This window comes from Tasmannia lanceolata, unplaced genomic scaffold, assembly GCF_043159265.1.
Source record: "Tasmannia lanceolata isolate RefF3 unplaced genomic scaffold, GAP_Taslan_0.1 ptg000002l, whole genome shotgun sequence".
NCBI lineage: Eukaryota > Viridiplantae > Streptophyta > Magnoliopsida > Canellales > Winteraceae > Tasmannia > Tasmannia lanceolata.
In genome coordinates this window covers 20,119,205-20,141,512 of record NW_027518679.1, presented here as the reverse complement: position 1 = coordinate 20,141,512, position 22,308 = coordinate 20,119,205, and the positions used below count along the sequence as shown (strand labels likewise).

At 41.4% G+C, this 22,308-nt stretch overlaps 1 pseudogene; it reads left to right on the top strand.

Annotated features, from left to right (window-relative positions):
* The first annotated feature begins 218 nt into the window (after window positions 1-218).
* LOC143882800 (leucine-rich repeat protein 1-like) lies at window positions 219-18,479 on the top strand (annotated as a pseudogene).
* Window positions 18,480-22,308: the final 3,829 nt, after the last annotated feature.

Genomic DNA, 22,308 nt, shown 5'->3' with positions numbered 1-22,308 from the left:
AAATATTTAGAAATGTAACAAACGGATGCGGGAAAGAAAGACATTGGAAAACCGACGGAAAACAAACCCTAATTTCTTTATCGATTAAGGTAGAGCAAAATGGGGTGTCTACAGATATTCCCAAAGCTGATTCTCTCTCTCTCTCTCTCTCTCTCTCTCTCTCTCTCTGTTCAATCATTCCAGAAGAAGAACCCTAGATTCGCTCCTTGGGAAAACCAATGGCAATCTCCGGCTTGTTTCGGAGCGTCGAGGAGATTTCTCTAACCCTAACCCTAATTCTGCTTCCAGGGGTTTCTTCCAAATCAGAAGGTGATGCTCTCTACACTCTGAGACAGAGCTTGTCCGATCCAGATCACGTACTTCAGAGCTCGGATCCAACTCTCATGAATCCCTGCACCTGGTTTCACACCACCTGCAATCAGGACAATCGAATCACTAGACTGTAAACATATCTTTCTATCTTTCCTTTTCTGTTTGTTTGATCTCATCTACTATTACATTAGCAAGGTTTTAAATTTCGGTTTATCAGTGGTAATTTTGTTTGAAATCTTGTAAAATTCTGTATTTTTTTAAATTTAAGTAGAAATGTATTAAATTTTAATGGAAATTTTGGCATTTTCGGTGGAAATCATTAAATTTTCGGTTGAAATCTTTAAATTTTCTGTTGATTTTTGTAAATATCAAATCAATCATTTCGGTGAAATTTCAAAATTTGGTGAAATCTTGTAAAAACTGATTCATTGTGTATTTCGTTTCACTCTCTTGGCCGAAACATGTCGTTTCGGCTGAAATTTTAAACCTTAGTTACATCCATGGTTTGAAATTTTGGTTTCGGCATATATTTCGGTCCTAGTCAAAACTGAAATTTTAGCCGAAATCCCGAAATTTCGGCTGAAATTAGGTAAAGATGCTCGAAATGTCATTTTTTGGGCCGAAATTTCGGTAATTTAGGCTGAAATTTTGTAAAGGAATAAAAAATTACCAAAATTTTGTACGTTTCAGATATTTCGGATTTCGGTCGTTTCGGTGTCGGTGTTGACCGAAATCCAAAATTTCGGATTTCAGTCGAAATTTCAAACTATTGTTATACATCTATCTCTCTGTTTCTCCTTTTTTTGTCCTTCTCTCGTGTGAATTTTGTGTGGGATTTAGGGTTTTCTCTGTCCGTTTGCAGAAGTTTTTCTCGTGTGATGATTCGGTTAATGACCAGTGTTATGCCCAAAATCGGTTAACAGATATGGCAGTGACATAAGAGCCGAGCTGGGGGGAAGTAGAGTCCGGATGAGCTGTGTGCTGCACAGGAGCAAACGAGGTCAGAATGACCGACCCGGAGTGCACTCCGGACAGGCCCTTCGACACTCAAGTCAATATGAGCCGGAGTGAAGAGGGTGTTTTTAAGAGTGGTGGGTGAGAATTTCAATACCCTCATTTATGAGCTTTGAAGGCCCCTTTTATAGGGAGAAATTGGGGTAGTTGGGGAGTTAATGCTCCAAGACAGGTGTCGACCAGCTATAGGTTCAAGCTCACCTACTCTGTGTAATTACCAAACTACCCCTGCTGACGCGGGGTCTGCGGTGGGCCCCTCTCGAGACATGTGTCGGCAGCTAATAGGCTGGTCCGCGGCGAGCCCTCCTCTAGCCACGTGTCGGCAGCTAATAGGCTGCTGTGTTTTTACACCCCATCAGTTGCCCCCCAAGTTCTCCAAGTTATTATGGTGACTTGGGGAAATGTGGTGAGTACATCTTCTGGTTGGTGGCGGTCGGGGTCCGGCCTGTGGGGCAGTCCGGAATTTGGAGCAGTCCGGAACTTATCAGTCCGGATTTTGTCAGTCCGGATTTTGGAGCAGTCCGGATTTTGTCAGTCCGGAGCTCAGAGCAATCCGGATTTTGGAGCAGTCCGGAGCTTATCAGTCCGGATTTTGTCAGTCCGGAGCTTGGAGCAGTCCGGATTTTGTCAATCCGGAGCTTGGAGCAGTCCGGATTTTGGAGCTCCGGAGCTTATCAGTCCGGATTTTGTCAATCCGGATTTTGGAGCAGTCCGGAGCTTATCAGTCCGGATTTTGTCAGTCCGGAGCTTGGAGCAGTCCGGATTTTGGAGCAGTCCGGAGCTTGGAGCAGTCCGGAGCTTATCAGTCCGGATTTTGTCAGTCCGGAGCTTGGAGCAGTCCGGATTTTGTCACTCCGGAGCTTGGAGCAGTCCGGACTTTGGAGCAGTCCGGAGCTTATCAGTCCGGATTTTGTCACTCCGGAGCTTGGAGCAGTCCGGATTTTGGAGCAGTCCGGAGCTTATCAGTCTGGATTTTGTCAGTCCGGATTTTGTCATTCCGGAGCTTGGAGCAGTCCGGATTTTGTCATTCCGGAGCTTGGAGCAGTCCGGATTTTGTCAATCCGGAGCTTGGAGCAGTCCGGATTTTGTCAATCCGGAGCTTAGAGCAGTCCGGATTTTGTCAATCTGGACCTTGGAGCAGTCCAGATTTTGGAGCAGTCCGGAGCTTATCAGTCCGGATTTTTTCAGTCCGGAGCTTGGAGCAGTCCGGATTTTGTCAATCCGGACCTTGGAGCAGTCCAGATTTTGGAGCAGTCCGGAGCTTATCAGTCCGGATTTTGTCAGTCCGGAGCTTATCAGTCCAGATTTTGTCACTCCGGAGCTTGGAGCAGTCCGGAGCTTATCAGTCCGGATTTTGTCACTCCGGAGCTTGGAGCAGTCCGGATTTTGTCATTCTGGAGCTTGGAGCAGTCCGGATTTTGTCATTCCGGAGCTTGGAGCAGTCCGGATTTTGTCAATCCGGAGCTTAGCGCAGTCCGGATTTTGTCAATCCGGAGCTTAGAGCAGTCCGGATTTTGTCAATCCGGAGTTGGAGCAGTCCGGATTTTGTCATTCCGGAGCTTGGAGCAGTCCGGATTTTGTCAATCCGGAGCTTAGAGCAGTCCGGATTTTGTCAATCCGGAGCTTAGAGCAGTCCGGATTTTGTCAATCCGGAGTTGGAGCAGTCCGGATTTTGTCATTCCGGAGCTTGGAGCAGTCCGGATTTTGTCAATCCGGAGCTTAGAGCAGTCCGGATTTTGTCAATCCGGAGCTTAGAGCAGTCCGGATTTTGTCAATCCGGAGTTAGAGCAGTCCGGATTTTGGAGCAGTCCGGACTGATTTTTGTCGTGTAGCGAGACGCGTCATATCCAGTCCGGCTTGGGCCGGACTGATTTTTGTCGTGTAGCGAGACGCGTCATATCCAGTCCGGATTTTGTCAGACCGGAGCTTGGAGCAGTCCGGATTTTGTCAATCCAGAGCTTGGAGCAGTCCGGATTTTGTCACTCCGGAGCTTGGAGCAGTCCGGATTTTTTCAATCCGGAGCTTAGAGCAGTCCGGATTTTGTCAATCCGGAGTTGGAGCAGTCCGGATTTTGGAGCAGTCCGGACTGATTTTTGTCGTGTAGCGAGACGCGTCATATCCAGTCCGGCTTGGGCCGGACTGATTTTTGTCGTGTAGCGAGACGCGTCATATCCAGTCCGGCTTGGGCCGGACTGATTTTTGTCGTGTAGCGAGACGCGTCATATCCAGTCCGGATTTTGTCAGACCGGAGCTTGGAGCAGTCCGGATTTTGTCAATCCAGAGCTTGGAGCAGTCCGGATTTTGTCACTCCGGAGCTTGGAGCAGTCCGGATTTTTTCAATCCGGAGCTTAGAGCAGTCCGGATTTTGTCAATCCGGAGTTGGAGCAGTCCGGATTTTGGAGCAGTCCGGACTGATTTTTGTCGTGTAGCGAGACGCGTCATATCCAGTCCGGCTTGGGCCGGACTGATTTTTGTCGTGTAGCGAGACGCGTCATATCCAGTCCGGCTTGGGCCGGACTGATTTTTGTCGTGTAGCGAGACGCGTCATATCCAGTCCGGATTTTGTCAGACCGGAGCTTGGAGCAGTCCGGATTTTGTCAATCCAGAGCTTGGAGCAGTCCGGATTTTGTCACTCCGGAGCTTGGAGCAGTCCGGATTTTTTCAATCCGGAGCTTAGAGCAGTCCGGATTTTGTCAATCCGGAGTTGGAGCAGTCCGGATTTTGGAGCAGTCCGGACTGATTTTTGTCGTGTAGCGAGACGCGTCATATCCAGTCCGGCTTGGGCCGGACTGATTTTTGTCGTGTAGCGAGACGCGTCATATCCAGTCCGGCTTGGGCCGGACTGATTTTTGTCGTGTAGCGAGACGCGTCATATCCAGTCCGGCTTGGGCCGGACTGATTTTTGTCTTCTAGCGAGACGCGTCGTATCCAGTCCGGCTTGGGCCGGACTGATTTTTGTCGTCTAGCGAGACGCGTCGTATCCAGTCCGGCTTCGGCCGGACTGATTTTTGTTGTCTAGCGAGACGCGTCGTATCCAGTCCGGCTGGAGATGACCAAGTTTTATTGAACTTGGGTTTTTGCAAGGGTTTGGTTTTCTGCCAGGGCCCGTTTCTGACTAGAAGTGCGCTTCCGATCTTTGTGGAGACGAGCCGTGGCGAACCAAGCAGCGAGTACCCTAGTTTTAGTGAACTGGGTTTCCAAGGAGCTTTGGTTTTTGCATCCGGACTGGTCCCGGACCAGGAGTGGGCTCCCGGTCTTTGCGGAGACGAGTCGTGGCGAACCAAGTGTCGAGTACCCTAGTTTTAGTGAACTGGGTTTCCAAGGAGCTTTGGTTTTTGCATCCGGACTGGTCCCGGACCAGGAGTGGGCTCCCGGTCTTTGCGGAGACGAGTCGTGGCGAACCAAGTGTCGAGTACCCTAGTTTTAGTGAACTTGGCGGCGGACTTGTCTGGTGGAGCGGTGAGTTCGGTGCTCACCATGGCGTCATGACCCCCCCCCCGGTGGACGTCTGGCCTCTCTTGGGCAGGTCGTGGAGCTTCTGGAGGCGGTTGGGGAGGTGCTTGGAGTAGATGCTGGTACTGCTCGACGAGAGTCGTCATTTGCTGGAAGAGAGCTTGAACTTGCTCTGGAGTGGGCAGGGGGTTCAGGTGCTCCGAGTGAGCAAGGCTCTGCTCGGCCGTAGCAGAGGCCGCCACTACTAGCGAGGCAATTCGCCCGCTCCGGGTCCTGCGGGGCAGCACGTCTTGGGTAGTCCGTGCAGTGGGGATGCGCGCGCTCTTGCGCCCTGCCATTTTTGTTTGTGAGGGATCTGAACAGCTTTTAGTTCTGGAGTCCCACGGATGGCGCCAATCTGTTATGCCCAAAATCGGTTAACAGATATGGCAGTGACGTAAGAGCCGAGCTGGGGGGAAGTAGAGTCCGGATGAGCTGTGTGCTGCACAGGAGCAAACGAGGTCAGAATGACCGACCCGGAGTGTACTCCGGACAGGCCCTTCGACACTCAAGTCAATATGAGCCGGAGTGAAGAGGGTGTTTTTAAGAGTGGTGGGTGAGAATTTCAATACCCTCATTTATGAGCTTTGAAGGCCCCTTTTATAGGGAGAAATTGGGGTAGTTGGGGAGTTAATGCTCCAAGACAGGTGTCGACCAGCTATAGGTTCAAGCTCACCTACTCTGTGTAATTACCAAACTACCCCTGCTGACGCGGGGTCTGCGGTGGGCCCCTCTCGAGACATGTGTCGGCAGCTAATAGGCTGGTCCGCGGCGAGCCCTCCTCTAGCCACGTGTCGGCAGCTAATAGGCTGCTGTGTTTTTACACCCCATCAGTTGCCCCCCAAGTTCTCCAAGTTATTATGGTGACTTGGGGAAATGTGGTGAGTACATCTTCTGGTTGGTGGCGGTCGGGGTCCGGCCTGTGGGGCAGTCCGGAATTTGGAGCAGTCCGGAACTTATCAGTCCGGATTTTGTCAGTCCGGATTTTGGAGCAGTCCGGATTTTGTCAGTCCGGAGCTTAGAGCAATCCGGACTCTTGAGTTATTTTGATTGATTGTATTATTCTTGTGATTTGGGATTTCGCTTCTGCATGTGGGTTTTGCCAATGCCAGTGCAGGAAGCCATTGCTTTCTAATATATGCATGTTAGTGGTGTATACGGGGTGAGTTAGTATGTATTTATTTTGTAGTTGGGGGTATATGTTTGAGTTATGGGTGTTAGTTATTTTTTGTATGTCATGTAAGTGGGTTAATAGGGTAGTGATGTGACAATCCTTGCTTGTATTTAAGAAGTTATATCCTAATGAAAAGGAGGAGAATTAGCAACCAATGAATGAAACTTTGTTTTCAGGAGAGTGATGGTTCCTCTCAAATTGAACCGTTAGGAGGTCCTATTGTCATGAATCAACCTTTTTGCCCATTTTTTCTATCTTTTTATTCGTTTATTTGTGTTATGGCCAATTAGGCACATAACACTTTCTATGTGAGGATGTCATGCAGAGTCATTTGCTTTTCGAATTCAAGGATAATTGATTGTACTTTTCTTGTAAGTGTGTGGATTTTAAGGTTTCGCTTGTCTCGGTGCAGAAAATCTTTTAAGTTTATTGCTAAGTTATAAATTTTGTTTCGTTTACCGTTTCGTTTTGGCGACCGAACAGAATGTTTCGGTGTTTCGTCCATTTCGTTTGGTGTTTCGTTCGAAACTTTTCGTTCCACTACGACGAGGGAAATTTTTCTTTAATAGTTAAAAATATGAAAAAATCCAAAAGAATCAGAAATTGTTAGAAAAATACAAGAAACAATTAATTTAACAAAATATGTAAACAATCCAACATTTACTTAAAGGACTTGAACTTGTGATGAAGAGACATGCTGTAGCTGTAATGCTGCATATCCATTTATGAGGACTTGAACTTGTGATCTTTTCTGTTAGTTATACAGGGCAGATAACTGTCTTTTTAGATGCCCATTTTGTCGTTATGATGTATCTTAGTTTTGTGGTTCAAATTGTATTTTTGTTTTTTGATCGTTATTTTTATTTTATTTTCTAACCATTGCCTTTTCTATAATTTTTTTAAACAGAGTCTCCTGTACACCTTTTTTTGCAATTCAAATGACACATAAGACAAAGGGCCTCCTGTAGCATTACCAATGCAATCGACTACTGGAATTTGTTCTAGAAAGATGTGGGAGTTTGGGTGTTTTAATCAAATAGTCATTTTTCTTTTCCTTTAGGCCCTTTTTGGTTTGCAGGAATTTATAATGATATCCCTAATCTTCATCATTTCTCTCTAAATTGTGGAAATAAAAAACTTTCCTAATAAAATTTTTCTTCAAGAAATATGTTTCCTGCAATCTAAACAGGGCATTAGTGAATCTACTATGTCATGAAGGTAGGAAGAGTTTGGTGGATTGAGAATCATCTGTAGTTTGTCAAATTCATCCAGAATAAAGGAATTTTTGCTATTTTAACAAAATAATGGCCTCTTCCACTTTTAGTGAGTTCTGGAGTTCGGGTGATATGTAAGAGACATGAAGTGATTGGCGATAGTTAGAGGTCATAATTTTGTTATTTTGTGTATTTTTCTCGTCCATTGTTCATTTTTCATGGTAAAAATAACGGGAGCAAATGGTGGTTCACTTTTAAGGAGGTTTATGATGTTTGGAGTTTGTGGGATCGACCTCCATAGGAATTCAACACGAGGCTTTGCCACTAATCTTATAAACACATTCTGTTCAGTTTTCTCAGTTGTTTATTGAAAGTATCATCAGCTTGGTTTTTTAGCAATTCACTTTTATTTTCGGTCTTAATAATGAAAGTATGTTAATGCATCTTTTTATTTATTATATAATGCTATTGTTCTGCAGGGACCTTGGGAATTCAAACCTATCTGGCCATCTGGTACCTGAAGTTGGAAAGCTTGAACAGTTACAATATTTGTAAGTATGTTCATTACTGTCCCTCTTATGCATACATATATGTGCCTCATGCAATGTGAAATATCTTTTCTGGCTTCTAGTTGCCATCACTCAATGCCAATAGGCAATTTTACAATGTCCATCTGATAATTTTTGTTTTGTTGAATTGCATTTGTTCATTCTTATTTTGATTCTTCATTTGTTCATGTATTTCATTTGCAATTTTAGACGTGCTAGGAAACATAATATTAAATTCTTATCTAGAATTCTATCTGTATGATATCTATTTAATATTTTCATGAAGCGTTGCACTGCAATCACATATTCCCCAGTGCTTGATAGAGTTTTCCTCTTTTTCAGGCTTGATATAATTTCTTTTCATTGATTTGGGCTAAACCTTAGAAAGAAGATGGTGTCTGTTTCTGCCAAATTATGTTCACAAATTTACTGATTGGGTGTTAAATTGATTTACTTGTTCCATATTGTTCTTAATTTATTTTTCCCTTATTTTGATCCAGAGAACTTTACAAAAATAACATTCAAGGGACGATCCCAGTTGAGCTTGGTAATTTGAATAGCTTAATCAGCTTGGACCTATACAGCAACAACATTTCTGGGATCATTCCCCCAGCATTGGGGAAGCTGAAGTCTCTAGTGTTCTTGTGAGTCAACAGCATATCTAATTCCTACTCTTCATTTGTTATATATTTTTGGTTTGCTTGATTCCGTTTGAGAGCTTTCCAGATTTGCCTTCTCATACTTAATTACGTATTGGTGACCTGACTTGCAGCTCACCCAAGCCGGTGCGTTCAGTCACTGGTCACTGAAATAGGCGCATTTAGGAAAAATAAAAAAAAAGGTTTTGGGTAGGCCATTGGTTGTAGTTGTTTTGCTGTACTAGCAGCACAATTATCTCCTGAAAAAATATAAAAAATGATGAATAATTTGCAATTTTTTTTTGCAAAAAAGAAATGTACAAGAAAAATTATGAATTCCTGGTGAGTTAAGATTAATACATAAATTCTTTCTGAATTGTTCCAATGCGACACATGCCTCACCATTAAAAAAAAACACAATACACAGCATACATACGGTAAATAAAAAAATGGTAGGATTTGCTAGATCTATTTATCAAATGATCATGTGGAAATTTTTAATGACTAAATTTATGTTAGTCTCGCCGTACTTCCTAAAATATCTCTCCACTAGATTTGCATTCTTTTTTTTTTTTTGAAGAAAGCAACAGAATATATATTTATATATATGAATAAGCAGAACCGAGATGGTCCTGTCGGAACAATGAGCAAATAAAATAGCAAGACAATGACTCAAGGGGGGAGATAGTCAAAACACTCCAATTCGGCCCGGGAAACACCACTCTTAGCCAGAGAGTCGGCTGCCACATTGGCCGATCTCCGGACATGCTGAAAGACCATGGAGTAGCCCTTTCCTCTATCCTCTATCTCCTCAAAGAAGTGCACAAATCTCCAAGGGGGAGAAGCGTCTCCCGAAAGCCAGCTAATAACATTTACGGAATCGCCTTCGACAATCAGACTGTCGCACTCCAAGCGAGGCATGGAAAACTAGATTTGCATTCTTAAGATACGCTACTCAAGTTGAACATTCTTTGCCAGGGTACTGTAAGACTTGCTAAACTCTCTATAAAATCTATCAACTAATCCCAGTTTAAAATGGCTATCCACTAGATAAATCTAAGAGACATGTTTTTACCCCAGTCAGATGGTTAGGATCTTCCATCTCCATGAGTTGGGCCATGGGCAATACATGTCGGGGGTCAACCTGATGGATGCTTTATTCTTAAATCTCGGCTATCCATATATTCATGCTTAGCAGTCCTAATTTATTATCATATGATTATGTAATTCTCACATGACACTATGTTGATGTCAGAATAACTATTATATTTTCAATAATTGCTTTGCCAATTTTTCCAACATCTAGAGTTGGTCATCGAAGTGGTTGTCTAATTCTTTAAACTATCTTCATATCTTCTTCTAGATGGTTACTGGACATTGGCTTAATGACAATCAGTTGAGTGGGCAAATCCCTAGAGAGCTTGTTGGTATTTCTACCCTCAAAGTTGTGTAAGTTCAAGGCTCCTGGATTCCTTTTATTTAGTAGTAATTTGGTCTATATTCACAGTAAGCTCTAATTTGATCTATATTCACGGTAAGCTCATGTCTCAAATATGCCACTTTTCTTGCAGAGATGTCTCAAAAAACAATCTGTGTGGAACTATCCCCACTTCAGGACCTTTTGAGCACATTTCCCTGAACAAGTAAGTTCTGTTTGTATTTTATGTTTCTTTCATTTCAGATGCCATGCCTTGAGTTTTTTTTTTTTTTGTTTCTATTATATATTAATGATCTTGGGAATTAGTTTCATTTACTGATTGAAACTAATAAAAATTTATTTGCGTCTTTTAAAGTTGAGCCTTTGATATAATTTATCATGACTCTACGGCCATAGAAATATAGTATCTGATCTTTTCTAAGTAAGAATTCAGTAGATCTGAGAAATATAGCACAGTATTATTTCGCTGGACACGTGACAAACTGTTCAGGGGATGACAAGAGTTCAATGATTAGTAAAATTAGGATTTTCAAATTTTAAATGAGCCACTAGCTTATGCAGAGGATCTGAATGTTATTGTAATTTAAATACAAGATCCTTCATAAATATTAGAGAACTGCTAGTAGGACACCAGGTCAGGACAGCTGACTGTGCAGGTAGTCTCGCCCACATGCAGGGCATGCAACCAGAGGCCTTTCCTGCCTGGCATCTCACGGTGGGGTCCCCAAATCATTTTCGTAAATATAATGAGGGTTCATAAAACAAAATTGCTATGCCTAAATAAATACAAATCCAACCATTCAAAAAAATAAAAAATAAAAAAATAATACTAATGCATGAATACCTAGAACTGTTATCTCCTTCTCCCAGGACCCCCTGCTTAGCAGTCAACTATGGCTTGGATATATTTCTTTAAATTGGTTGCATTCCAGTTATGAAAGTCATCTTTCGAAAAAAAAAAGTCATGGAAGTCTCATTTTCAGAGGGTAAGCATTGTTAAAAAATAAATATTTTTTAACTTCTGAGTGCCATTATAATTTATGCTTAACTGATCAATAAATTTAAGGTTTTCATAACAGTTCTGTACCACACCAACCATGTGACTGGACCCTTATAAACTATTATTGGTAGCTAAGTTTAATAGATACGTTAAGCTTCAGAATGACTGCGAGTTTGTTGGTTCACTATGTTCAGGGCTTTCATTTGTTTTCCGTGAAATTGAATAAGGGAACAGTGTATTAAATCTTTTATCTAGATCCGAAAAGCTGCGATAAAGAACTGATCGCTAGCTTTAAAATTATGACTTGAGGCCTGTTATCATGACTCACTCAAACAGGGTATCCGACACGGATTCGAGGTGTTGGATTCGGCAAACCCCAAACGGTAGGATTTGTGGATTCGGTAATTTTTGTTAAACGGCAGCCCAGTGCACGAGGCTCCCGCCATTGTGGGGTCTGGGGAGGGCTAGATGTACACAGCCTTACCCCTGCTTTGCAGAGAGGCTGTTTCCGTGACTTGAACCCGTGACCACAAGGTCACAATGGAGCAACCTTACCGTTGCGCCAAGGCTCACCCTCTAATTTTTGTTAAATAAAATAAAAAATTTAAAATGTAAGAAAGTTGAAAAATGAAAAATTACAAACAGAATTCCTATGGGAAGGGGGAGAGAGTAAGAGAAAGCTCAAACATGTAATGAACCGGAAGAAAGTAAGCAAGTTGAAAAGGTATGGTGGTGGGCTAAGTATTGGTAACATCAAATTGAGAAAGGGAGGATGAGACAACGTTTTGGGTATGTTAGGCCGAAAATCGGTAACAGGTACGGCAGTGACGTAAGAGCTGAGCTGGATGACCAGAGGAACTGAGTCCTGGGGGCGAGGAGGGAGGAAGGGTGGTTGTTGTCCTCTTCTAGGCTTAAACCTAAAAGACTTTGAAGTCCGTAACCTATCTGATGCAAATATTATGATTTATTTCCGCATTATTTAGTTTATAGTATATTTTTTTCAATGTTATTAGTTTTTAGGATTTTATTTTCCATGTTATTTTTAGGATTTTCTTATTTTAGTAGGTTTCTATTTTTAGGTTGTTTATTTGCCTCTTTACAGCTTTTTTGTTAACTTTGATTAATATTGAATAAAGATTTTTCTCCCTCTAATTCTAGTTTTTTTCTTCCTTCTTCTGATTTCTTTTCTTCTCTCCCTAAATTCGTCTATTCTTCTCTTCTTCTTCTAGTTCTCCCTAAATTCATCTTTTCTTTAGGTTATTTTCGTCTCTTCTTCCGCTATTCTTCTAATTCTATCTCCTTTCGTCTATTTCTCTCCATTTTCCTCAATTTCTCTTCAAGGTACTGCTTCAATTTGGTATCAAAGCAAAAGATCCAAGCACCTACGCGTAGCGAAAATCAGAGCTAAAGATCCAAGAACCTTTTGGTGAAATCAAGTCGCCCAAGATCAGCCCTGAAATCTCAAAGCCGGTTGTTCTGACCCCTATAGAAAGCGTGTTTGCTGCCCTGTCTCACGTAAGAACCACAGCAAATCTCCATCCTTTCCTAGCTGCAAACCAATCCCAACAACAACCCCAACTTGGACCCTCTACCCCCTCTGTTTCAGCCCAACCGGCGTTGCCACCATCATCCAAATCATATAAACACCTTTGAGGCCTTTCAACAAACACCTTAACCACATAAAAGCCTCAGGTTCGAATTTTGGTCTTTTTTTTATATAATCATCGTAAAGAGCAAAATTATTGGAGGAATTATTTATTAGGGATACTGGTTCTATCGGATTTCATATCTTGGTTCTTCATCTCGAATCTGGATTACCGAGTCGATTGGATTTGGATATTCCGTGTGTTGCTATGTATTTTTATTGAACAAAAACCAATCCAACTGAGTCACGATTGCCGGAAAATCTCCCCGCCAAATTGCCCCTATTTTCTACTCGTGCCCAGCAGCCACGATAGTCGATGTTACCGTTATAAAGTAACTTTGATTTTCCGTGTTTCTGTTAGCGTGTTTGATCTGCCCAGAAAGGAAAATCAGTGGATAGCGAGAAAGGAGATATTGGAACTACAGTTGAGAGGTTTTAGGAAAGGAAAGGTGGAGATACCACTCTGGCATAGAAGGAAAAGAGGAGGGCAAGTTTCCATTAATAACTTGCAGTGCAGGTTTCACCAAAGCAGATTTTTGGAGAAGGTTTCCCTGTTGTACATGCCCCAAAGCAGAAATTACTTTTTAATTGTGATGACAGAGGGCATATTTAATGGGTATGTTTGCACGTGTCATTAAAAGTCAAGTCACAAGCAGGTTTCCTTCCCAGATAAGCAAGAGACAAAAGGCAACCTTCTATATACCACCTTTTTTTTTCTTTTTTCTTTTTTCTTTTATTTTTTATTTTTTTGCCTGGAACACCTCTTTCTGTTTTACCCTTGTATAAAAGAGTATATTCACCCCATCTTTTCACTCGGCCACTTTAGTCACTTAAGACTTCACGTGACATTCAGTCACGTGAGTGCACTCAAGTTACAAAAAAATAAGGGGGTCTATTATTACCACCCCTTTTATTCCCTTGGACACCCCTTTTTCCATTTAGAAAGACTGATTAAACCCCTTGTTTTAGTTGGACAACCCGCTCTTTATATTACTTGTTTTGTAAACAGGTTCAATCTATTCCGTGAAATTTTCACGGGAGCGGGAAGAAAAAAATTAGAGATTAAAAAAAAATAAAGATAGAGAAATAGAATTTTCTTTTTCTCTCCCCTCTTCCATACTTTCTCTCTCTAGTTTTCTCTCTCTTCATTCAAGCTATTTTCGTTCAGAATTGGCTCTCGACCTCAACACAAAAGTTGTTCGTGACACCTTTTAGAGTGCATCCAGCCTATCTTCAGCAGCGGATAATAGTCTTTAGTACAGTTTCAGGAGCCATCTCAGCCGTTGATCGCGCTCCTTCTTCCGATCATCAGCTTTTACTCATCCGATTTCAAATCGGCGACGGACGTAGTGCTTCTTTCAACATGCCAGATAAATCAAACAGTTGATTTCAGTTTTTGACGCCGATCCCAATAGCTCCACCATATGCTCCATATTTTGATAGATATGATCCTCGATATTCTTCTGCACCACAGGTTCCATATTTATGTGGTTATGATGATTGCACCTATCCTTAGGGAGATGTTGAGAATGCGTCTCTAGACTAGATCCAGGCACTTAATGCATACCATAGGTACTGTAGTTATAATCATCAAATAACAATTCGCAAAGTCACGGATACAATGTACCGCAAAGCCAAGTCGACATGAAATTTTTTTATTAACGAGCGTCGTGAGTTTTGTAAGCCTCCATTTCGTCGATGGGAGGATGTTCGTTATGAGTTTACATACCACTATCAAAATCAACAGAGATTGAAACGTGAGCGAGCAACGTATGACCAAAGATTGATGCGTGAAGAAGCCGCTCGACGAGAAGTAGCAGCTCGTCGTGAATGACAAGCCGCAGCACTTAGTACACGAGACGCTGAAATTGCAGCCGAAAACCGATATTTCGAGCGTCGCAAGCGCGAGTCATATTTGCAGAGCCGCTTCACTACTTCATCCCTCCCACCTAACGTTGCTGCTATTCTTACGGAGCTCGATGCTAGTATTGATGAGATCATTGATGTTGAGCCTTTGATTCCATCAGATTCAGATTTAGAATCTGAGATGGACGATCCAGAGCCAGAGACTGTTAATTTCTGAGGTCGACATCATTGAGCATGACAATTCCGGGATTTCTGCCGCACCGATTGCCAGCATCCAGCGAGCCAGCTTCATTCTTCTGAGGCAGATACTGTGGTCGATTGACGTGAGGCTGATCTGTTGCCTGAGTCCGAGCCGAGTGACCAGATTGTTGAGGCATTACCAGAGCATACACAGCACGAGCTGATCATTGAGGATGCTGATTCCATATCATTACATGAGCACACTGATAGATTTGCTTCTCCAGTAGATGCCCCGATCGAGATGATTATGGAGGTCGCGCCCGTCGATTTCAGTGCACAAGATGACCATCTTGATGCTGATCATGGATTGATACTGCCCATAGCTATTTTGCCGATCCAAGAGGAGTACATTGCGATCTACCCAGCTAGTTTACTACTCCAGTGCAGATTCTGTTCGCATGAGTCTACATGGGCACTTTCTTCCCTCTTCTTCCACCGACCCTGCAAATACTTCTTTAGATTGTCTCGAGCGTTAGACTTCATGATTGCTTCCACCGGATTACGCGTTCTACTACTTCAGTGGATTGTTTACATCTTTGATCCAGGTGGACTAGAACTCGAGGGCGAGTTCTTTTTCAAGCAAGGGAGAATGATGCAAATATTAGGATTTATTTCCGCATTATTTAGTTTCTAGTATTTTTTTTTCATCTTATTAGTTTCTAGGATTTTATTTTCCATGTTATTTTTAGGAATTCTTATTTTAGTAGGTTTTTATCTTTTAGGTTGTTTATTTGCCTACATATAGGCCTCTTTATAGCTTTCTTGTTAACTTTGATTGATATTGAATAAAGATTTTTCTCCCTCTAATTCTAGTTTTCTTCTTCCCTCTTCTGATTTCTTCTCTTCTCTCCCTAAATTCATCTATTCTTCTCTTCTTCTTCTACTTCTTCCTAAATTTGTCTATTCTTCAGGTTATTTTCGTCTCTTCTTCCCCTATTCTTCTAATTTTATCTCCTTTCGTTTATTTCTCTCCCCTTTCCTCAATTTCTCTTCACGGTGTTGCATCAATCCCTACTTCGAACCTGCCTCTATTCTTGTTATTGCTCACCCTATTTTGAAGATGAGAGGGACTAGACTCTGGATTCCTCCGGTTCTTTTTCTGTGCGCTCTTTCTTCCGCAGGTTGGCATCACCGAATAGGGAGGTCTCCCTCTATTCAAGGATTAGTAAAGCGTTTGCACCGCCTAGGGTGGTGGCTTTCGTTTGGGCGGTAGCCAAGAAGAGAATAAATACTTGTGACAGGTTGAAAAGTAGGAAACTTCTTATGGCTAGTCAGTGTGTTTTCTGCTTGAGTAATGAAGAGTTGTTGGATCATTTTCTAGTCCATTGCCCATTCTCATATCAATTGGGTATGAGGATAATAAATAGCTTTGGCTTTCAGTGGACACTCCAAAAGGCAATTAAGACGATAATCCTTGAATGGAGTCTTGGGCCTTTTGGAGAATTTGGTAGAGCTATGTGGACACTAGCCCCTTATGCGGTAAATTGGGACCTTTGGAAGGAAAGAAACAACGTATTTTCCAAGATCTAAAGCGCAGATGGCAAAGAATTGCATTTGATGTGAAAGCGGACATTATAGCGTGGAGCAGTATTGTGAAGGATGCACCTAGTTACAGGCCAGGAGAAATCCTTAGGAATTGGAAGGCTGTCATCCAAGAAAAGAAGAAGCAAGTCGAAGAGCCAAAGTGGAGGCCCCCACCAAGCGGATGGAATACAATGAATTTTATTGAAACTCAAAAGGGGACCTAGGACAAGCAGGAATTGGAGGTTTATTCAAGGATTCTAGAGGAATCATAGTTCTATTTTACTGCGGACCGGCGGGGTATTGCGGTTCAAATGAAGCGGAAGCCCGGGCATTATTATGGGGATTGAGGTGGTCTGCAAATCATGGAAGTGGAATCTAATCATTGAAGGGGATTCAAATGCTACCAACAAGTCAATCGGTCCATGGGAGTTAGCGGATATCATCACGGAAATTAGGGACATAGTTACATCCATTTCCCCAAAATTTCAGCATAAGCGTTGTTCCGCCAACAAAGAAACAAATAAACTAGCAATAAAAGGTGCACAAAGAGAGGAGATAGTCATTTTCCAGGCGGTCCGATTAATGGAGAAGAGAAGGAATGAAGGGGCAGGTGAAGGGTTAAGAACCTAGTTTCTAGACGCCCATCAAGGTTGGGATCCAACATCGTGGCCAATTGTGGGCGGTGAAGAATATGATTGCTAGGGTAACTGTATTTGCTGTTACAATGGTGGGACTTCTTGTCCTCATAATGTGATTCGATTACAATTTATCAATACAATTGTTGCCATTAAAAAAAATAATCAGTATAATTGTTACGTTTCAAAAAAGAAATTTGAGGGTGGAGGGTTGAGAAGTTAAGGTTTCTATCAAGAGAAAGTGAAGGAAAAGGAGGAAGGCGGTCGATGTTCGAGGGTAAAAGGTCGTGTCACTAGGGTTTTTATTAAGAGAGGACAAGTTGTGCTTTCGGAAAAAAAATTATTAAGACGAATTTGTTTAAAAGAAAAATATACATGATTCTTATTTTTTAAAGAGACAACGATGTGTTGGATTTGACAGAAAAAAGAGGATTCATGCCTAACATGGCTACAACAAGAATCTAGATGTGTTATATGCGATTCCCCTGTCGAAACCTGTCAGCACGGATTTGGGGGGGGGGGGGGGGGGTCGCTGGGGAATCCATTCAATACAGTCTGGCTCACTTGCAGGGAGTGGCAATCCCTGGTACTCTTCCATCCCTGTCGTCCTACAAGCACTTCGTTAAAAAAAGGGCGGCCTAGTGCACGAGGCTCCCTCTCTGCAGAGATGCTGTTTCCGTGACTCAAACCCGTGACCTGGTACCAGGCCACAATGGAGCAACCTTACTGTTGCGCCAAGGCTCGCCCTCTTCCTACAAGCACTTCGTAAAGAAACAATAAATTAGAAAATTTTAAAACTAATGGAATAGGATCAGAAAAAATGAACTTGTTGAATCTATAAATTATGGTCAAAGGTTCAGTGCCAAGCATCCCAAATGTCTTGAACTTATGCTTAGTTACACCTTCAAATAAAAGGTCAGGATTTCCAGCTAATAGAGTAATTGATATCTTCCTAAATAATGCCAAGTTTTCACCCTATCCGCTTATGTGAATTTCCCATAAATTATTTGTTTCCTATATCTTGGGTTTTGCCCAATTGAGAAAAAGGTCAGGTGTAAAGAAATAAAGTGTGATAGAAGGCTTCAACATATCACAAGTTGAATTTGTTGTTGCAGTTTTTTCTGTTAGTATTCATTTCGTCCTAAAAGCCATATTGATATGCAAAGACCTGTTGAATGTTTAGCTTGTGATGTCAATCTGATTGGCCTAGAAGACTGATGGAGTACAGAAGTTTTCCCTATCTTATCTTCTTCTCCGTGATGCAATTGCTGTTCCTTCTCTTATGTACCAATGAAAACAAACATTAGGGTTTTTTTTTTTTTTTTTTGAATGGTGAGAGCAAAAGTTTTGTTCTTCCTATTCTTTCCATAGCATGTCAATTTAGATTTATGTACTGGCTAAACATCCATAATTAAATTAGTGAAGTGCATCGATTGCTTAAGTATGATAGGTGATGATATTTCAGAACATGACTGTCTTCATTTTGCACTTTTTTCTTAAAAAAAAACTAGATGTTAAATTCTGTTACAATTCCAAATAGGAATTACACTGGGTTTCGTCTTATTTATTTTATTCTCTCTCTACACGTTGAAGCTTCGAGAATAACCCCCGTATGGAAGGTCTAGAGCTCCAGGGACTTGCCGCATATGACTCAAACTGCTGAAAGGAAGATTAGAATTGATCAACAGTTTATGGCATTGATCTCCTCTGAAATTGATTTGCGAGGTTAGTTTTCTTATATTGGGTTATGGTATTATTGTAGATCATGATGTAACAGTAATATACAGCAATCTAACTGTTTGTATTTGTAATTGGTAGCATTGCCATAGGATGTATATGTTAAAGTGGATGTGTGAGGGGTCTCTGCCTCTGCCTTGTATCCCCGAAGAGCGCTGCACTATATAATTTTTTGTGGAAGACTCGAGACTGAATAAACAAAAGCGGTCTCATTCTAGTTACAGTAGCCATTGCATAAAATAAAAATTAACAATTTAATCGATTTTTGTTCAACGGGAACGCTTAAGTGAAGGGAGCCCATGCAAAAACATAGCATCAGGGCCGCTCCCCATTACAGGTATAGTGGTCGCTCAACCTAGCCTTCTATACTCTCGGCAGATCTACAAGGCCACAAGTATTAAAGCAGTCGATCCTGCACCATAGCTATACATATTGGACATTTTTTTGTTCCATTTACTGTTTTCTAGTAAATCGAAGTATTTTTTTCCGAAATTGATGGAAGAGCAAAAGATGATATATGGAGTGCTAAAACAAATTAAATTAACATAGCAGTTGTGTAAATGCACAAAGATTAAGTTGAATCTTCGAAATATTGATATTCAAGTAGAGAACAATACGAGAATAAATGGCAAATCATTTCCCATAATGTTAAAGTGGGGAGGGAATCATCTTGCTTTTATACCTTTAAAAAAATTTATCTGGCTCTTGTGACTATTGAATCCATTTCCTCACCACTTTCTGGGAAGAGCCAAAATCAGCAAACAGTTGGCAATGGTATCTAGTAAGTGCCAAAAACCAATTAAAGTAAAATGCCGAACAGGATTTCTCAATGATTGATCATTGAAATCCTAATTCATTCATTAATTAAAGATGGAAGAACGAACACCATTGTGCTATCAGAGCCTTGTTTAGATGTGAAATCAGGGAGAAAAATCAACGAAAATCGGTAAGAACAAGGTCTAGAGATATTTTCAAAAGTGACCGATGAACAGACACTGCCATTGATCGGCGTTTCATACCAATGATCATCCTCACCAATTGGTCGGATGATCGAACATCAAACTAAGAGCAAAAATATTGAAATTGATTTCAAATGAGGGCGACCATATTTTTCCTTTACTTTGGTTAATCATCATATTAATTTTCACAACACAGATAATAACAAGATTTTAAATTTGTTGGGCCAAAGGATCCTTTCTGTAAAACTAAAGAGTTATATGAAAAACAATTATTTTTATGGGAAATTGACAAACAGATCTACAATTACCCAAGACCAAAATCACACCGATAAAACAATTTTAGTAACGACACATCTAATGGGGCCCACTCAAAACAACAATTTAAAATAAGAATAGGGAGATGATAAATTTGCACCCTCTATAGAAGTATTTGCGCCCCTTTAACCTGAATTGACGTCAAAAAGGAAGGTCCTCACTGCATTGACGGTATTGCGTGATGATCACTGAACGTAGGTTGGCCTGCTTGCTTGCTTGACCCAATGAGTTAATCGAAACGAGCACGGTCTGCTTGATGTTCGACTAGTGGTAGCGCCATCTTTCATCTTAGTGCTTAGTGGTCCGGAATTGAACCTTTTCCCTTTCGGATGCAGGATTGGGCGGTGCCTAATTAATGACTGATTTTTTATGAGAGCTTTGAGTTCTTCGTGCATGGCTACTTTCCAACATGACTTAGATGCAGCTTCGGAATCAAAATTAGGCTTGGGAGATCGCAGAGGACGATCTCTTCGACTAATAGACTTGAACACAATTTTGACGTCAAATCACGTTACAAGGGTGCGAATAATCCTACATGGGGTGCGGATTTATCATCTCCCTAAAAAAGTTGATAAAAGATGATCATTATTAGGCTCTTTACTAACAAGCCTTTTTTTGGGCCCCACGTGAAGCATTGGTTCGGCCAGTGAGCATAATTCCATCCCAATTCCGCTTGCCCCACCTCTTTAAAGATGATCCTAGCTTCTTCATTGATTAATTGGTCCTGATCTTACTGAGGGGGTGAACATTCATCTTGATACCATTACCTTATCAATCGTTCGAGGTCTGCACCAAATGGAGTTCTCATTCGAAAGATTTCGAGTCATGTAAAAATCAATAGCTTGAAGACATCTTTATCAAAGGTTTCAAATCATCCAATGAGGTGGGGCCCAAGGAAATAAAACAAAATTTTAATAGCCAACAGTATTCATGGACTCGATCACCATCCGTCAATGTCTAAATGACATATGGTGAACATTTACTAAACGATGTTTAAGTAGGTCTTAAATGATGTTTCCCTTGTAACGTGGAATCCTCTTACTTTACGGGGAAATAATTAATTGTTTCTCAAAATTAGAAGAACATTATAACCTAAACGTAAACCTTTTTAAGTCCAAAATTAATATCATGGAAATCCGTTTTAAGATCTCTACCATCTTCACGGCATTCCAAACTCTATAAATAAACACCCTCCTTGTAGTTTTCAATCAACCAAGTCATTCCACAACCAATGACGAGAGGAATAGAATTCAGGCAAGATGAGGAAAGGGATTCAGTTGGCTGTGTTCCTGTTGATGCCTTTACTCATCACATGGGCAACACCGGGGCTCGCACGTGAGCTGTTCGAGAAAAATGAAGATGAAGAGTTTTTGTCAACTGCACCTAAAGCGGACATCGTAAGCACACTTCCACCATCACCACTTCCATTTTATCAGTACTACATTGATCCATGCTGGGCTGATTTTATGGCAGTAGCACCCGGTTGCACTACAGCGATCCTTTTCCCACTTGAATTCCATCTGCCCTACTTGTCATTTGAACCCCAATGTTGCCAGGCAATCCGAGAGTTTAGCAAGAAATCTTGCTGGAACAAGATGTTCCTCGGTGTCCACCAGACTATCTCATACGCAAATGAAGTCGCTAAGAGTTGCAGTTAGTTCTTATCTAGGTTATTGAATAATATGTACTCCTTCCCCACCAATTAGTAGAAAGAGGAAGGGTTTATTATGTATTAGCAGAAGATGGATCTAATTTAATGCCTCATAATAAAAATAAATTTGCTTCACAACACTTTTATACAACCAGTACTTAAATCTCTCTCATCCTATTCATGGCATGATCCAAACAATCCATTTGTTGATCCACAACGTAAATGGCTTGTGCCCGTGAAATTATTTAATGATTCTAACCCTACGATCTATATAGGGACTACACATTATGGACACCTCTATAGATTGTGAGGTCAGGATCATTATACCTGGGTCCACTTTATTCAAAATCCAAACCATCCATTTGTAGGGCCCAATGTAACTAGGCCTTGCCCAATAAATCATCTCCATCTAGAGGATAATCCTAACCCTCCAATTTATTGATGGACGACACCATATATAAAATCTCTCTCATCCTATTCTACCAGCTTATTTGTTTGGATATTACCATGTTTATCTTGACCTCTCTCTCTGTAACTCTCTCTCTCTCTCTCTAACTCTCTCTCTCTCTGTAACTCTCTCTCTCTCTCTCTAACTCTCTCTCTCTCTCTCTCTGTGTATAGAGAGAAGCCTGATTGGATTCGTATGTATACTTGGACTCTTGGAACCAATAGTTAGGCTTCGGAACCACAATTTAGTGGTTCCTCGGAGGTTAAATAGTGGTTTCATTACTGTAAATTATGGTTCCCAAGTGGTTGGTATATTGTAAGACTACTTTATTGGTTGTGAAAGGGATCATGACTGTATCATTAGTGTTTGGAACATATTGGAACCATTACGTAGGCCTTGGAACCACAATTTAGTGGTTTCGAGAGGTTACATAGTGGTTCCGAGACTCAAAATTGTAG